Consider the following 17,791-nt stretch of genomic DNA (forward strand, 5'->3'; position numbering starts at 1 on the left):
GGAAAATACTTAGAGATAAAAGCATCTTTGCACTTATTCCATGAATCAATACTATTTTTAGGCAAAGACAAAAACCAAGCTTTAGCACGATCTCTAAGCGAAAAAGGAAATAGCTTCAATTTAACAATATCATTATCCACATCTTTCTTCTTTTGCATGTCACACAAATCAACGAAGCTATTTAGATGGGTAGCAGAATCTTCACTAGGAAGGCCGGAAAATGGATCTTTCATCACAAGATTCAGCAAAATAGTATTAATTTCACAAGATTCAGCATCGGTAAGAGGAGCAATCGGAGTGCTAATAAAATCATTATTGTTGGTATTGGTGAAGTCACACAATTTAGTATTATCTTGAGCCATCGTGACAAACAAGCAAACTAACACACAAGCAAACAAAAAGCAAGCGGGCAAAAAGAGGCAAATAGAGAAAGAGAGGGAGGATAGAGAGAGAGGGCGAATAAAACGGCAAGGGTGAATTGGGGGGAGAGGAAAACGAGAGGCAAATGGCAAATAATGTAATGTGGGAGATAAGGGTATGTGATGGGTACTTGGTATGTTGACTTTTGTGTAGACCTCCCCAGCAACGGCGCCAGAAATTCTTCTTGCTACCTCTTTTAGCACTATGTTGGTTTTCCCCGAAGAGGAAGGGATCATGCAGCAAAGTTGCGTAAGTATTTCCCTCGGTTTTTGAGAACCAAGGTATCAATCCAGTAGGAGGCTACGCGCGAGTCCCTCGTACCTGCACAAAACAAATAAATCCTCGCAACCAACACAAATAGGGGTTGTCAATCTCTATAGGGCCACTTACGAGAGTGAGATCTGATAGATATGATAAGATAATATTTTTGGTATTTTTATGATAAAGATGCAAAGTAAAATAAAGGCAAAGTAAATAACTAAGTAGTAGGAGATCAATATGATAAAGATAGACCCGGGGGCCATAGGTTTCACTAGTGGCTTCTCTCGAGAGCATAAGTATTCTACGATGGGTGAACAAATTACTGTTGAGCAATTGACAGAATTGAGCATAGTTATGAGAATATCTAGGTATGATCATGTATATAGGCATCACGTCCGAGACAAGTAGACCGACTCCTGCCTGCATCTACTACTATTACTCCACTCATTGACCGCTATTCAGCATGATCTAGAGTATTAAGTTAAAAATAGAGTAACGCCTTAAGCAAGATGACATGAGGTAGAGGGATAGTGTAACGCCCTCGATGCGGCTATATCTCCCACGTGTCGAGGCACGACTTAGAGGCATAACCGCATTGAAAGCAATGTCGCAAGTCAGGAAATCATCTCACATCCCATGTACATAAATAATATGAAGGGGAGGTACATAGTTGGCTTACACTCGCCATGTCACATCAAAGTACATAAATAACATCCATCATACAAATCACTCATGGCCCGACTACGGTGCCAAAATAGAAAAGACCCCCAACATGCGACAAGGCCCTGAATCGATAACCCCAACTAGGCACCACTACTGATCATCCGGAAAAGACACGTAGTATCGCTGAGAGTCCTCGTCGAACTCCCACTTGAACTCGTACTCGTCACCTGGAGCGGAATCACCTGGACCTGCATCTGGAGTTGTAGTATCTGTGAGCCACGGGGACTCAGCAATCTCACACCCACGCGATCAATACTATTTAAGCTTATAGGAAGGATAAGGCACGTATATGTGGAGCTGTAGCAAGCGACTAGCATATGTGGTGGCTAACTTATCCGCAAAAGAGAGCGAGAAGAGGAGGCAAGGAGCGAGCGAGAAACTAGAGGAACAACCTGCGCAAGCATAACTCCAACACCGTGTCCACTTCCCGGACTCCGTCGAGAAGGGGCCATCACGGTAACACACACGGTTGATTCATTTTAATTAAGTTTAGTTAAAGTTATCTACAACCGGACATTAACAAATTCCCATCTGCCCATAACCGCGGGCACGGCTTTCGAAAGTTCAATCCCTGCAGGGGAGTTCCAACTTAGCCCATAACAAGCTCTCACGGTCAACGAAGGAAAAGACCTCCTCCCAAGACGTTCCGATCAGACTCGGTATCTCGGTAACTCAAGACACTTCGACAGGTTAAAACAAGACCAGCAACACCGCCCGAATGTGCCGAGAAATCCCGATAGGAGCTGCACATATCTCTTTCTCAGGGCACACTCAGATTGTCTTAGGTACGGGTAGGCCAGCCCAGAGTTGCCCCTGGTGGCCACCGGCAGCTGACAGGTGGACCAACACTCAGAGGAGCACTGGCCCGGGGGGGTTAAAACAAGATGACCCTTGAGTCTGCAAAACCCAAGGGAAAGAAAAGGCTAGGTGGCAAATGGTAAAACCAAGGTTGGGCATTGCTGGAAAAGCTTTAATCAAGACGAAATATCAAGGGGTTCCCATATAACCCAACCGCGTAAGGAACGCAAAAATCCGGGAACATAACACCGATATGACGGAAACTAGGGCAGTAAGAGTGGAACAAAACACTAGGCGAGAGGCCGAGCCTTCCACCCTTTACCAAGTATATAGATGCATTAAGATAACATAGCAATATAGTGATATCCCAACAAGCAAATAAAAGATGTTCCAATAGGAACGGCTTCAATCTTCACCTGCAACTAGCAACGCTATAAGAGGGGCTGAGCAAAGCGGTAACATAGCCAATCAACGGTTTGCTAGGACAATGGTAGGTTAGAGGTTCAATCATGCAATTGGGAGGCTGACAAGCAAATGGTAGGAATCGTAGCAGTGGCAAAGCAAAAGAGCGAGCAAACTAGCATAGCAAAGATAGTAGTGATTTCGAGGGTATGATCATCTTGCCTGCACAGTTGTCAAAGCTGACTGGATCCTCACAAGCAAACTCAACGGGCTCCTCGGTATCAAACTCGTCTCCCGGCTCTACCCAAAACAAGACAAACAAGCAACAAGGATACAATCAACCACGTGCAAGACCAAGCAATGAGATGAAATGATGATATGCTATGCGGGATGCGATGCGGGATGCAAAATGCAAGATATGACAGGAAATGCATGAACCTGGCCTCAACTTGGAATTCCAAGGGTGCCACTGGATAGAGGGGACGAAATCGCTTGAAAACGATATAAAGATCATTGAAATCGGAGTTACGGTTTGGAAATGGCAAGCGTTTTAAGATATGACACCGGTCTGCGATTTACAGCAAGTAGGCATCTAAACGCAACGAAATGAACATGCTACAGCCACCAAAAATGAAAACAAAATACATGGTAGTGATGTACACAAGATGTTTAACAAAACACTAGCACTGAGCCATAGGCAAATTCAACAAATAAGAGGTTCAAACAAGCATGGCAAAAATGAATATGCAAAACAGATTCCAGACTTAGTGAAATTAACACTAGCCTGAAATTTCAGATCACGAAGCCCTCTTCGGAGCAGCAAAACAACATGATAAATGACCTGAGCATGACAAGTAAGAATATGTCATGGAGCTACTCAACAAGCTTAACAAAACACCCAAAGTGACCTGGGGCCAAAAGGGTTCACAAAATACTCTACCGAGCTCACGAACATAGCTCGCACACAATCAGTTTTCAGACTTAGTGAAAACTGAGACATACAGAAATTTAACTCACGAAGGCATGTAAACGAGCTCGATGCACTCACTACGGTGCAAGTCATGGCAAGGCAAGCATATAACCAGCAAGAAGGCACAATATGATAGCTACACATGGCAAGAACAAAGGCATAGCATGCATGGAACACTAACGGTAGCATCGGCAAAATCGCAAACAAGTTGACGATCTGCCCAGATTAACAACGAAGCAAAAGTTGAGCTCGATTGAGTCAACCTAGAGCACTCCACATATGCAAACAAAGACATGGATGGATATAGCATAACATAAATATCAAAACTCCCTTACTGATCATCCTCAAAATAGGCACGGATCACTAGGAAACAAGCTGGACATATAGCATCATGAACTAAAATATCCCAGACTTAGTGAAAATCACTAAGTCCCTGAAAACAGATTTCCCGGCTGCCTCACTTTGCAAGCTTGCACAAGGACAACAACACATCCTAAAAATGCATGGGTGGCACCTCTGGAAAGAAGACAAAATGCTTAACAATTCATCCCAAAGGGGCACAGGCATATCATGCACGGATTAAACATGGCAAAAATGACAAAAGTGCATGATGAACTAACGGATCTGCAATTTAACTCACGAAGCCTCCTTCTAACAGCATTTTGGGCAACAAGATGACCTCAAATGCAAATGATGCAATGGAATGAAATGATGTACATGTCGAGGCGAAGATTTTGATATATCATATGCCCAAAACGGAGCTACGGTTGCGGAGATACGAGCAGTCAAACATCGCATAAAAAACTAGGGTTAGGAGATAAAAGTCAACCGGGGGATCCCCAGATCCAGATCCAGATCGGGTCCGGCGGCACTGTAGCAGTCCGAGCTCGGGCTCGCCGGAAATGGGGCTCACGGCGGCCGGAGACGGAGCGGGACGCCGGGAAGGAGGCGGCCGGCGGGGAAGCTCGCCGGGGCGGCGGCAGGACGGCGATGGGAGCAGCGGCGCCGGACCGGTCGAGGCGGCAGCGGGACAGCGGCCGCCGGCGTCGAGGTGGCGACCTCGCCGGAGTCGTGCGGTGGCGGCGGAGCGCACGCCGGCGAGGAGGCGGACGGGCGGCGTCGGGCGCGGGGACGCGACCCGGCCGATGGGCTTGGGGGGCCGGGGACGGGCCCGAGCGGGCCTGCGGCGGCGGGCGGCGATCTGGTCCCGCGGGGGACACGTGGCGGCGGCGGTTGGATGGCGGCGGCGGGCGGACGCGTCCGGCTCCGTCCGGACGTGTCCGGTAGCGGCGGAGGCGATTTGATCTAGGGTTAGGGGGGAGGGACTCCGCGAATTTGGAGGGGGGGTGTTATATAGGCATAGAGGGAGCTAGGAGAGTCCAAATGAGGTGCGGTTTTCGGCCACGCGATCGTGATCGAACGCTCTAGAATGAGCAGTTTGGTGGGTTTTGGGCCAAATTGGGGGGTGTTGGGCTGCAACACACACGAGGCCTTTTCGGTCCCTCGGTTAACCGTTGGAGTATCAAACGAAGTCCAAATGACGAAACTTGACAGGCGGTCTACCGGTAGTAAACCAAGGCCGCATGGCAAGTCTCGGTCCAATCCGGAAATGTTTAATCCCCACACACGAAAGAAAGCTAGAAAATGGCCACCGGAGGAGAACGAAGCGCCGGAATGCAAAACGGACAACGGGGAAAATGCTCGAATGCATGAGATGAACATGTATGCAAATGCAATGCACGTGATGACATGATAAGAGATGCACGGAAAAGAAAAACAACACACGGAGACAAAGACCCGAACCCGAGAAATAAATATAACTTAATGCCGGAAACGGCAAGAGTTGGATACAAATATGGAAAGTATATCTGGGGCGTTACAACACTCCACCACTACGAAAAGATCTCGTCCCGAGATCTAGGACTGAAAGAACTCCGGGTACTCAGAACGGAGGTGATCCTCGCGTTCCCAGGTAGCTTCACGGTCGGAATGGTGAGACCACTTGACTTTGAGAAATTTGATTGACTTGTTGCGAGTCTTGCGTTCAGTCTCTTCAAGAATAGCAACTGGGTGCTCACGATAGGAGAGATCTTCTTGGAGCTCAATGTCCTCGAAGTTGACTGGTGCGGTCAGGAGTCTTGAAGCACTTTCGAAGCTGAGAGACATGGAACACATCATGAACATTTGCAAAGTTTGAAGGAAGCTCGAGCTGATAGGCGAGGTCGCCTCTCTTGCTAGCAATCTTGAAAGGTCCCACGTATCTAGGGGCAAGCTTCCCTTTGATACCGAAGCGACGAGTACCTTTCATAGGAGAGACGCGGAGGTAAACATGATCTCCGATCTCGAAAGCCAAATCACGGTGCTTACTATCATAGTAGCTCTTCTGGCGGGATTGGGCTGCTTTGAGGTTATCACGAATGACTTTGCACATTTCTTCTGCCTCTGTGATTAAGTCATTACCCACAGCTGACGTTCACCGGTTTCAGACCAGTTGAGAGGGGTACGACACTTCCTGCCATACAGAATTTCAAATGGGGCCTTGCCCGAACTTGCTTGAAAACTGTTGTTGTAGGAGAATTCAGCATAAGGAAGACAATCCTCCCACTTCATGCCGAAGGAGATCACACAAGCCCTGAGCATATCTTCAAGAATCTGGTTGACACGCTCGACTTGACCGCTTGTTTGAGGATGGAAAGCTGCTGAAGCGGATGTTGGTGCCCATGGCCTTCTGAAAAGAATCCCAAAACTTCGAGGTAAAGATACTGCCACGGTCTGAAGAGATCACTTGAGGAATACCGTGCAGAGAGACAATGCGAGAGGTATAGAGTTCCGCCAATTGAGCTGCAGTGATCGACTCTTTGATAGGCAGAAAGTGAGCCACTTTGGTGAGCTTGTCGATGACAACGAATATAGCATCATTGCCACGCTTGGACTTTGGAAACCCAGTCACGAAGTCCATTTCAATGTGGTCAAACTTCCATTCTGGAATGGCAAGAGGTTGGAGGAGACCAGCTGGCCTTTGGTGTTCTGCCTTCACTCTTCTGCAGACATCACATTCATTCACGAATTGAGCGATTTCGCGCTTCATTCGAGTCCACCAATAAGCTTGCTTGAGGTCCTGATACATCTTCGTGCTCCAGGGTGGATGGAGAGGAGAGATTGTGAGCCTCGTTCATGATCACTTTACGAAGGTCACCTTTGGGCACAACAATACGATCCTCGAAGAAGAGAGTGTCCTTGTCATCAAGGCGGTAGCACTTGTACTTGGACTGACTCTTTGCAATCCCAATCTTCACCTTTTTCACCATAGCATCAAGAAGCTGGGCTTGGCGAATCTGGTCTTCTAAGGTAGGAGAGACTTGAAGGTTGGCGAGGAAACCTTGAGGAACAACTTGCAGATTAAGTTTGCGGAAAGCTTCACAAAGCTCGGTTGATAAGGCTTGAGAATCAGACTGTTGCACAGGCCTTTCTGCTCAAAGCGTCAGCAATCACATTGGCCTTGCCTGGAGTATACTCAATACTCGGATTATACTCTTGAATCATTTCGACCCATCGAGTTTGCCTGAGGTTGAGATTAGGCTGAGTGAAGATGTACTTGAGACTCTTGTGATCAGTGAAAATGTCCACTTTTCTTCCCAATAGAAGATGTCTCCAAGTCAAAAGAGCATGCACAACTGCCGCCAACTCGAGATCATGAGTGGGGTAGTTCTTCTCATTAGGCTTCAACTGGCGAGATGTATAAGCAACAACTTTCTTCTCTTGCATCAAAACTGCACCGAGACCTTGGAGAGAGGCATCACAAAAGACCTCGTACGGCTTGGATTCATCAGGTGGAGTCAGAACTGGAGCAGTGATCAACTTCTCTTTCAAAGTGTTGAAAGCAATATCACACTCCGGAGACCAAACGTACTTGACGTGCTTCTGAAGAAGATTTGAGAGAGGCTTCGCGATCTTGGAAAAGTTTTCAACGAATCTTCTGCAATAGCTTGCGAGTCCGAGAAAACTGCGGAGTTGCTTCACATTCTGAGGAGGTTCCCAATTCACAATTGCGGATACCTTCTCGGGATTCACGGAAATGCCCTTGGCAGAGATGATATGGCCAAGATAAAGAACCTCATCGAGCCAAAATTCACACTTGGAGAACTTGGCATAGAATTGATGTTCCCTGAGCTTATCGAGAACCAAACGCAAATGCTTGGCATGATCTTCCTTATTCTTCGAGAAAACCAGAATGTCATCGAGATAGACCAAAATGAAGTCATTGGTGTAGGCGTTGAAGATGAAATTCATCATGCGAGAAAACGTCGGAGGAGCGTTGGCGAGGCCAAAAGACATGACAGTGTATTCATATGAACCAAAGCTTGTTCTGAATGCTGTCTTGGGAATATCTTCTTCACGAATGCGAATCTGGTGATAACCCATACGGAGATCAAGCTTGGAGAATATTTGGGCACCCTTGAGTTGTTCGAACAGCTCATTGATGTTGGGAAGTGGGTATTTGTTCTTGATGGTCTTCTTGTTCACTGGACGGTAATCAACACAAAGTCGACTCGATCCATCCTTCTTCTTCACAAAAAGAACACCACAACCCCACGGAGAAGTACTAGGCCGGATGAGACCCAATCTTTCTTGCTCATCGAGTTGTTTCTTCAACTCCTTCAACTCTTCGGGGCCGAGCTTGTAGGGACATTTGCACACAGGTTCCGTACCGGGCTCAAGTTCAATAACAAATTCAACCGGCCGGTTTGGAGGCATCCCTGGGAGTTCTTCTGGAAAAACATCTTGATATTCACAAACAACCGGAATCTGCGAAATAGCATCCAATTCACCCTTCTCATTGAGAGAAAACAACCGGATTGTATTATCCCGAGCGGCAAAGACAATGACATCCTCAGACGAATGAGTCAGTTGAATCTGCCTGGCTGCACAATCAAGTTGAGCTTTATGCTTAGAGAGCCAGTCCATCCCGAGAATAATATCAATATCCGAGTCACCAAGAACCGTAGGAGAAGCAAGAAACTTGTAGTCACCCAAAGTAATAGAAACATCCGGAGCAATGGAGTTAGCCTGCATGCGCTTACCGGGAGAGACAACTGCTAATGGACTAGGCAAAATTTGCAAAGGCAACCCATGCTTAGATGAAAACGGTCTCGAGATGAAACAATGCGATGCACCCGTGTCAAAAAGAACATTTGCAGGAATATCATTAACAGGAAGGTTACCCATGATCACATCTGACGAGTCCTCTGCCTGAGCTGCATTCATCAAATTGACCTTGGCGTGCTTGGAATTATGCTTGACCACAGCTGTACTTGCCGATCTCACAGGAGGAGGAGGAGGAAGACGCCTCTGGTTGAAACACTTGTTGGCATAGTGACCCTTCTGTTGGCACTTGTTGCACGTGACCTCTGAAAGCGGACGGTGATACGGAGCACTCGATCTTGGAGCTTGAGACGAAGTTTTGTTCTGAAAGCCTGGGTTGGGTGGGTGGGAAGAACCACTGCCACCTTTGCTCTTCTGCTGATACGGCTGACGGAACGGAGGAGGAGGAAGCCAATACTTCTGCTGCTTGGCCACTTGAGTAGAGGAAGAAGGAGTAACATCTCTGACTCGCTTCCTGGAAACATCACACCTCAACTGAGCAGCCTCTTGCTTCAGTGCCATGTTGTAGAACTCATCGTATCTCAACGGCTCAAAGAGGACAAGAGCGAGCTGAATTTCCTCACGAAGACCACCCCTGAACTGATAGATCATGCTCTTCTCATCAGGCACGTCCTGCTTGGCAAAGCGGGCAAGTTTCTGGAACAATTTGTTGTAGTCATAGACAGACAAAGAGCCTTGCTTCAGATTGCGGAATTCCTCACGCTTGCTTTCAACCACGCTCTGCGGAATGTGATGAGCGCGGAAATCTTGACGGAAATCATCCCAAGTGATCAAACGTCCACCTCTGGAATCCTTGTACTGCTGGAACCACTCTGCAGCCTGATCTTTGAGTTGGAAAGAAGCGAATTTCACAAAGTCCTCAGGCCTGACGTTGCTGCACTCGAAATGCTTACACAGATCCACAAGCCAATCGTCAGCATCGGTTGCCTCAACACAATTACTGAAAGTCTTTGGCCCGTTAGCAAGGAACTGGTTGAGTGTAGCAAAGTGACCCTGGTTGCTGCCTTGATTCCCTTGACTGCCTTGATTGCACTCTTGGAGAATTTGCATGATCAGCTGAGTGTTTGCATTGGTTGCGGCCATCACAGCTTGCCATGCCTCTGGAGGAGGTGGAGGTGGTGGCGGATCAGGATTCAGAGTCGTGCGCGTTGGAGGAGCCATCCTGAAGAGGTTGACCACCATTAGCACATAGACAGATAAATATTGAAGCTGAATCCAACGGAATGAAAATTGCAACATAAAGTCTTCACATCCGAACAAAATGAACGAATGCACTTCTCTTGAAGTGGTCACATATTTCTAAATTGCGAAGCCACGAAGAATCAGGTAGAAGGGGTAAAACAATGAGGGATGGAATCATCATATGACGTCGAAGCCAAACGAATGCCACAACTGAAAATAAAACCAAGGGTTGGCTTGCGGAATAAGCCGGAACAAATACATGATAGAAATTTCGTCCGAAGTTTTCGTGGTGGACCTACACGGGCTCGATCGTACAGCACCATCATGTACAAGGCAGTGCACATGACATACGAAGCGTCCCCGAGTCAGCATAGCCAAGGACTCTTTAAGACACAACGAGACCACTGTAAAATCGACCGTGAATAGGCGAACCACTAGACGTCGAACCCCAATTTCATATCATACATCTGTCGGAAAGATATCCTAAGGCTACTTGAATTCCCACCTATGAAATTCCCGAAATTTTCCCGGTTATGCAATCAGGTGTTGGGGATACAGGGGAGCATAATATCTCACTCAAGCTAGCAAATCCTACATCCATCTGTATCCATCCTTCAACACATAACCAAGAAACCTTCGGAAACCATCTATCTCAACCTTCGAAAAGCATCCATTATACAAGTTATGGCGATACTCCCGAACTCCCGCCCCAGTACTGGGTGGCGTCGAGGTTATCTCACCAACGAACTGCATAAAGGAGATTTTCGATGTCGCGCACAAATCTCAAGTATACCAGAATTGCAACGATAAAATTGTGACGACAACACCTCGGAGCTCAACTCCCCGGGACACTGCCACAACCCCTAAAGACAGGAGGCACCAAGAACAATGTTCTCGTCACAAAACCATCGGAACAAAACCAAGATACTCGCGTGATCCTAAAATTTTTTTTAGTGAAATTTGAGAAGAGAAGAGTCAAAACTCTACGTCAGGACGCCTTACCAGAGTGATGAGGAGACTGGGAAGTAAAAAGAATTCCTAACTCTCCGATATATAATTCCTAAGTGACTCAAAACATTTTTCTAGACACAACTCGGCTTCTAAAAATGATCAAGCAATGGGGGCTCCTAAGGTCGGGGAAGGCTCTGATTACCAACTTGTAACGCCCTCGATGCGGCTATATCTCCCACGTGTCGAGGCACGACTTAGAGGCATAACCGCATTGAAAGCAATGTCGCAAGTCAGGAAATCATCTCACATCCCATGTACATAAATAATATGAAGGGGAGGTAAATAGTTGGCTTACACTCGCCACGTCACATCAAAGTACATAAATAACATCCATCATACAAATCACTCATGGCCCGACTACGATGCCAAAATAGAAAAGACCCCCAACATGCGACAAGGCCCTGAATCGATAACCCCAACTAGGCACCACTACTGATCATCTGGAAAAGACACGTAGTATCGCTGAGAGTCCTCGTCGAACTCCCACTTGAGCTCGTACTCGTCACCTGGAGCGGAATCACCTGGACCTGCATCTGGAGTTGTAGTATCTGTGAGCCACGGGGACTCAGCAATCTCACACCCACGCGGTCAAGACTATTTAAGCTTATAGGAAGGATAAGGCACGTATATGTGGAGCTGCAGCAAGCGACTAGCATATGTGGTGGCTAACTTATCCGCAAAAGAGAGCGAGAAGAGGAGGCAAGGCGCGAGCGAGAAACTAGAGGAACAACCTGCGCAAGCATAACTCCAACACCGTGTCCACTTCCCGGACTCCGCCGAGAAGGGGCCATCACGGTAACACACACGGTTGATTCATTTTAATTAAGTTTAGTTAAAGTTATCTACAACCGGACATTAACAAATTCCCATCTGCCCATAACCGCGGGCACGGCTTTCGAAAGTTCAATCCCTGCAGGGGAGTTCCAACTTAGCCCATAACAAGCTCTCACGGTCAACGAAGGAAAAGACCTCCTCCCAAGACGTTCCGATCAGACTCGGTATCTCGGTAACTCAAGACACTTCGACAGGTTAAAACAAGACCAGCAACACCGCCCGAATGTGCCGAGAAATCCCGATAGGAGCTGCACATATCTCTTTCTCAGGGCACACTCAGATTGTCTTAGGTACGGGTAGGCCAGCCCAGAGTTGCCCCTGGTGGCCACCGGCAGCTGACAGGTGGACCAACACTCAGAGGAGCACTGGCCCGGGGGGGTTAAAACAAGATGACCCTTGAGTCTGCAAAACCCAAGGGAAAGAAAAGGCTAGGTGGCAAATGGTAAAACCAAGGTTGGGCATTGCTGGAAAAGCTTTAATCAAGACGAAATATCAAGGGGTTCCCATATAACCCAACCGCGTAAGGAACGCAAAAATCCGGGAACATAACACCGATATGACGGAAACTAGGGCAGTAAGAGTGGAACAAAACACTAGGCGAGAGGCCGGGCCTTCCACCCTTTACCAAGTATATATATGCATTAAGATAACATAGCAATATAGTGATATCCCAACAAGCAAATAAAAGATGTTCCAATAGGAACGGCTTCAATCTTCACCTGCAACTAGCAACGCTATAAGAGGGGCTGAGCAAAGCGGTAACATAGCCAATCAACGGTTTGCTAGGACAATGGTAGGTTAGAGGTTCAATCATGCAATTGGGAGGCTGACAAGCAAATGGTAGGAATCGTAGCAGTGGCAAAGCAAAAGAGCGAGCAAACTAGCATAGCAAAGATAGTAGTGATTTCGAGGGTATGATCATCTTGCCTGCACAGTTGTCAAAGCTGACTGGATCCTCACAAGCAAACTCAACGGGCTCCTCGGTATCAAACTCGTCTCCCGGCTCTACCCAAAACAAGACAAACAAGCAACAAGGATACAATCAACCACGTGCAAGACCAAGCAATGAGATGAAATGATGATATGCTATGCGGGATGCGATGCGGGATGCAAAATGCAAGATATGACAGGAAATGCATGAACCTGGCCTCAACTTGGAATTCCAAGGGTGCCACTGGATAGAGGGGACGAAATCGCTTGAAAACGATATAAAGATCATTGAAATCGGAGTTACGGTTTGGAAATGGCAAGCGTTTTAAGATATGACACCGGTCTGCGATTTACAGCAAGTAGGCATCTAAACGCAACGAAATGAACATGCTACAGCCACCAAAAATGAAAACAAAATACATGGTAGTGATGTACACAAGATGTTTAACAAAACACTAGCACTGAGCCATAGGCAAATTCAACAAATAAGAGGTTCAAACAAGCATGGCAAAAATGAATATGCAAAACAGATTCCAGACTTAGTGAAATTAACACTAGCCTGAAATTTCAGATCACGAAGCCCTCTTCGGAGCAGCAAAACAACATGATAAATGACCTGAGCATGACAAGTAAGAATATGTCATGGAGCTACTCAACAAGCTTAACAAAACACCCAAAGTGACCTGGGGCCAAAAGGGTTCACAAAATACTCTACCGAGCTCACGAACATAGCTCGCACACAATCAGTTTTCAGACTTAGTGAAAACTGAGACATACAGAAATTTAACTCACGAAGGCATGTAAACGAGCTCGATGCACTCACTACGGTGCAAGTCATGGCAAGGCAAGCATATAACCAGCAAGAAGGCACAATATGATAGCTACACATGGCAAGAACAAAGGCATAGCATGCATGGAACACTAACGGTAGCATCGGCAAAATCGCAAACAAGTTGACGATCTGCCCAGATTAACAACGAAGCAAAAGTTGAGCTCGATTGAGTCAACCTAGAGCACTCCACATATGCAAACAAAGACATGGATGGATATAGCATAACATAAATATCAAAACTCCCTTACTGATCATCCTCAAAATAGGCACGGATCACTAGGAAACAAGCTGGACATATAGCATCATGAACTAAAATATCCCAGACTTAGTGAAAATCACTAAGTCCCTGAAAACAGATTTCCCGGCTGCCTCACTTTGCAAGCTTGCACAAGTCACCACACACATCCTAAAAATGCATGGGTTGCACCTCTAGAAAGAAGACAAAATGCTTAACAAAACATATGAAGGACTCACAGGCATAGCATGCACACAATAATCATGGCAAAAATGACAAAAGTTTAAGATGAACTAGCAGATCTGACAATTAACTCACGAAGCCTCCTTCTAACAGCATTTTGGGCATCAAGATGAACTCAAATGCAAATGATTCAATGGAATGAAATGATGTACTCGTCGAGGCGAACATTTTGGAATATCATATGTCCAAAACGGAGCTACGGATGCAAAGTTACGGGCGGTCAAAGTGGGCATAAAAACTTAACGGAGAGAGGCAAAAGTCAACCCTAGGGTTTACTGTAGCACAGATCTGGATCGCGCGGGCGACACTGTTCACCGGCGGCATGGAAGCCGAGGACGGCCGGCGACGTCGAGGAAGCAGCCGGCGGGGAAGGCCGCCGGACGGCGAGGGCGAGGCGGGGCCGAGGCGGCGGAGGCAGGCGCGGGCGGCGGGCGCCGCGGCGGCCGGCGAGGGCGGTGGCGTCGCCGGGCGGTGAGAGGAGGCGCGGGCGGCGGAGGAGCCGGTGGAGGCGGGCGGCGGCGTGGGCCTCGGGGGCCGGCCACGGGCCTGGCGGGCCTCGGGCGCCGACGGTGAAGCGGTCCCGCGGGCGCTGACGTGGCGGCGGCGGGTGGATCCGGACGTTGTCCGGCCTGTACGGACACGTCCGGCGGTGGCGGAGATGTTTTTTTTTTAGACTAGGGTTTGGAGGGGGAAGAAGATCCGAATGGAGGGGGTATAAATAGGCATAAGTAGAGCTAGGAGAGTCCAAATGAGGTGCGGTTTTCGGCCACGCGATCGTGATCGAACGCTCTAGGACATGGAGCAGAGTTTGGTGGGTTTTGGGACAAATTTGGAGGGGTGTTGGGCTGCAACACACACGAGGCCTTTTCGGTCCCTCGGTTAACCGTTGGAGTATCAAACGAAGTCCAAATGACCCGAAACTTGACAGGCGGTCTACCGGTAGTAAACCAAGGCCGCATGACAAGTCTCGGTCCAATCCGGAAATGTTTAATCCCCACACACGAAAGAAAGCTAGAAATGGCCACCGGAGGAGAACGAAGCGCCGGAATGCAAAACGGACAACGCGGAAAAAGCTCGAATGCATGAGATGAACATGTATGCAAATGCAATGCACGTGATGACATGATAAGAGATGCACGGAAAAGAAAACAACACACGGAGACAAAGACCCGAACCCGAGAAATAAATATAACTTAACGCCGGAAACGGCAAGAGTTGGAGTACAAATGGGAAAGTTACATCCGGGGTGTTACAAGATAGACTCATGCAATATGAAGAAAACCCCATCTTGTTATCCTCGATGGCAACAATACAATACATGCCTTGTTGCCCTTACTGTCACCGGGAAAGGACACCGCAAGATTGAACCCGAAGCTAAGCACTTCTCCCATTGCAAGAAAGATCAATCTAGTAGGCCAAACCAAACTGATAATTTGAAGACACTTGCAAAGATAACCAATCATACATAAAAGAATTCAGAGAAGATACAAATATTATTCATAGATAGAGTTGAACATAAACCCACAATTCATCCGTCTCAACAAACACACCGCAAAAAGAAGATTACATCGAATAGATCTCCACAAGAGAGGGGGAGAACATTGTATTGAGATCCAAAAAGAGAGAAGAAGCCATCTAGCTACTAACTATGGACCCGTAGGTCTGAAGTAAACTATGCACACTTCATCGGAGAGGCTATGGTGTTGATGTAGAAGCCCTCTGTGATCGATGCCCTCTCCGGCGGAGCTCCGGAACAGGCCCCAAGATGGGATCTCGTGGATACCGAAAGTTACGGTGGTGGAATTAGGGTTTTGGCTCCTGTTCTAATCGTTTGGGGGTACGTGGGTATATATAGGAGGAAGAAGTACGTCGGTGGAGCAACAGGGGGCCCACGAGGGTGGAGGGCACGCCTGGGGGGGGGGGCAGGCGCACCCCCCTACCTCGTGGCCTCCTGTTAGTTGGCTTGACGTAGGGTCCAAGTCTCCTGAGTTGTATTCGGTGAGAAAATCACATTCCCGAAGGTTTCATTCTATTTGGACTCCGTTTGATATTCCTTTTCTTCGAAACCCTAAAACAGGCAAAAACATCAATTCTGGGCTGGGCCTCCGGTTAATAGGTTAGTCCCAAAAATAATATAAAAGTGGATAATAAAGCCCAATAATGTCCAAAGCAGTAGATAATATAGCATGGAGCAATAAAAAATTATAGATACATTGGAGACGTATCAGTAGTCCATTTGAATCTCTAAGAAGACAAATATTTGAGTTGTCACTCGTTGAAATCTCTAGAAAGACAAATACTCCGGAGTATATTTAAGAACCGAGGGGGTAGTGCACAGCCGCATGGGAGACTCAGACCGGTCGTTGCACCGCATTAATAGTGAGTAATGAGCAGTCAAATCATAAGCCCCACCTTTCCCACTGTAAGTTGCTCGGAAGAAGCAACCATCAATACGCTCTTCTTTGAATCCGCTCATACTACTCCATCCGTCACTGTTTATAGAGCGCGCTTCAGAAAAAGAGAAAATCTCTAGGACCAAGGCGTCCAGCGATCGGCCTGAAAAATAGTATTGGTAGTTATAGCACGACGTCTATTAGTAGAGGAAATAATGCGTACAAACATGCATGCAGTGCTTCCACCCCGGGTACACACATGCATGCACTTACTCCACTCCGTAGTGCTACATCGAGAGAAAATTGCGGTTACCACGCCCTAATTAATTGAGCATTTAAACCAAACGCGTCTAAAGTCTCTCTGGTGGTGGAAATGCATTGAGAGAAATGCATCATAATGAAGCCACCCTGTAAACTGTGACAGAGGGAGGAGTAGTATGAAGGTGCAAAACCAAGTACGCGTATGGCCAGTCGATCAACGCACCTCCTCTTGGCATATCACTGACATGTGGGACCGGAGTGTGAGCAAACCGATCTCAATTGACGGCAAAATGGCCAACCCACCGTTCCTTGAGAGAGATAAGGAGCAAGAACACACAAACGGGCTCGCACGGAGGCCAAGATATATTCGAGCATGGTTGATCGATATCATCTTTACATGTTGGGCTGCCGTTTTCCGCCCTTCTCCGGAATAAAAATGTACTTTATCAAAGATTAAAAAAATAAGAGTACAGAGGCTCCACCATGTGGTTCTAGTAGTAGTACTACTCGTACTACTAAACCTTGCGCTTGGCTCTTCGCCTCTTCGTGAAGTCAAACAATGATGGTACTCTGCATGTTCGGTACTAGTACAGTGTATGCCTCTGGCAATCTGACACCGAATGAACGGATGCATGTCCACCGCCTGGGCGAGGGTACGTTGCATTAGTCAAAAGGCGTAAGCGAGCTTCACCTTGTCCTACAAGCTTCTCCTCGTTCTGCGAGTTGACGGGACACACCAACAAGTAGTGCTAGTCCATACTCCCTCCTTTCAGGTTAATATGGCTTAATCTTGTTTGCAGGTAAATGAGAGAGCTTTATTCATATATAAGCATTATTAGGACGATCAGCCAAGACACTGGTCACTAGGAAGCGAGGTACCCCACAAAAAAAGAAGTAGGAAGTGAGGTGTTTCATCAAGCTAGCTCTCGGCCACATTCAAAGTGCAGCAAGCATGGTTCGCACAAAGATACGCCGCAAGGTTTGCTGACCTGTTTACATGCTGAATAACAAAAAAAGAGGAAATATTATCGAGCGCTCCTATTTGTAACAGGATATGAGCCAGAATTAAGCGATACTTGTGGCGAGTGTTCCATGCAATCAACTTCCATTATCACATGCGAGAACCCTCGAAG

This window comes from Triticum urartu, chromosome 4 (assembly GCF_003073215.2).
Source record: "Triticum urartu cultivar G1812 chromosome 4, Tu2.1, whole genome shotgun sequence".
NCBI classification, from domain to species: Eukaryota; Viridiplantae; Streptophyta; class Magnoliopsida; order Poales; family Poaceae; genus Triticum; species Triticum urartu.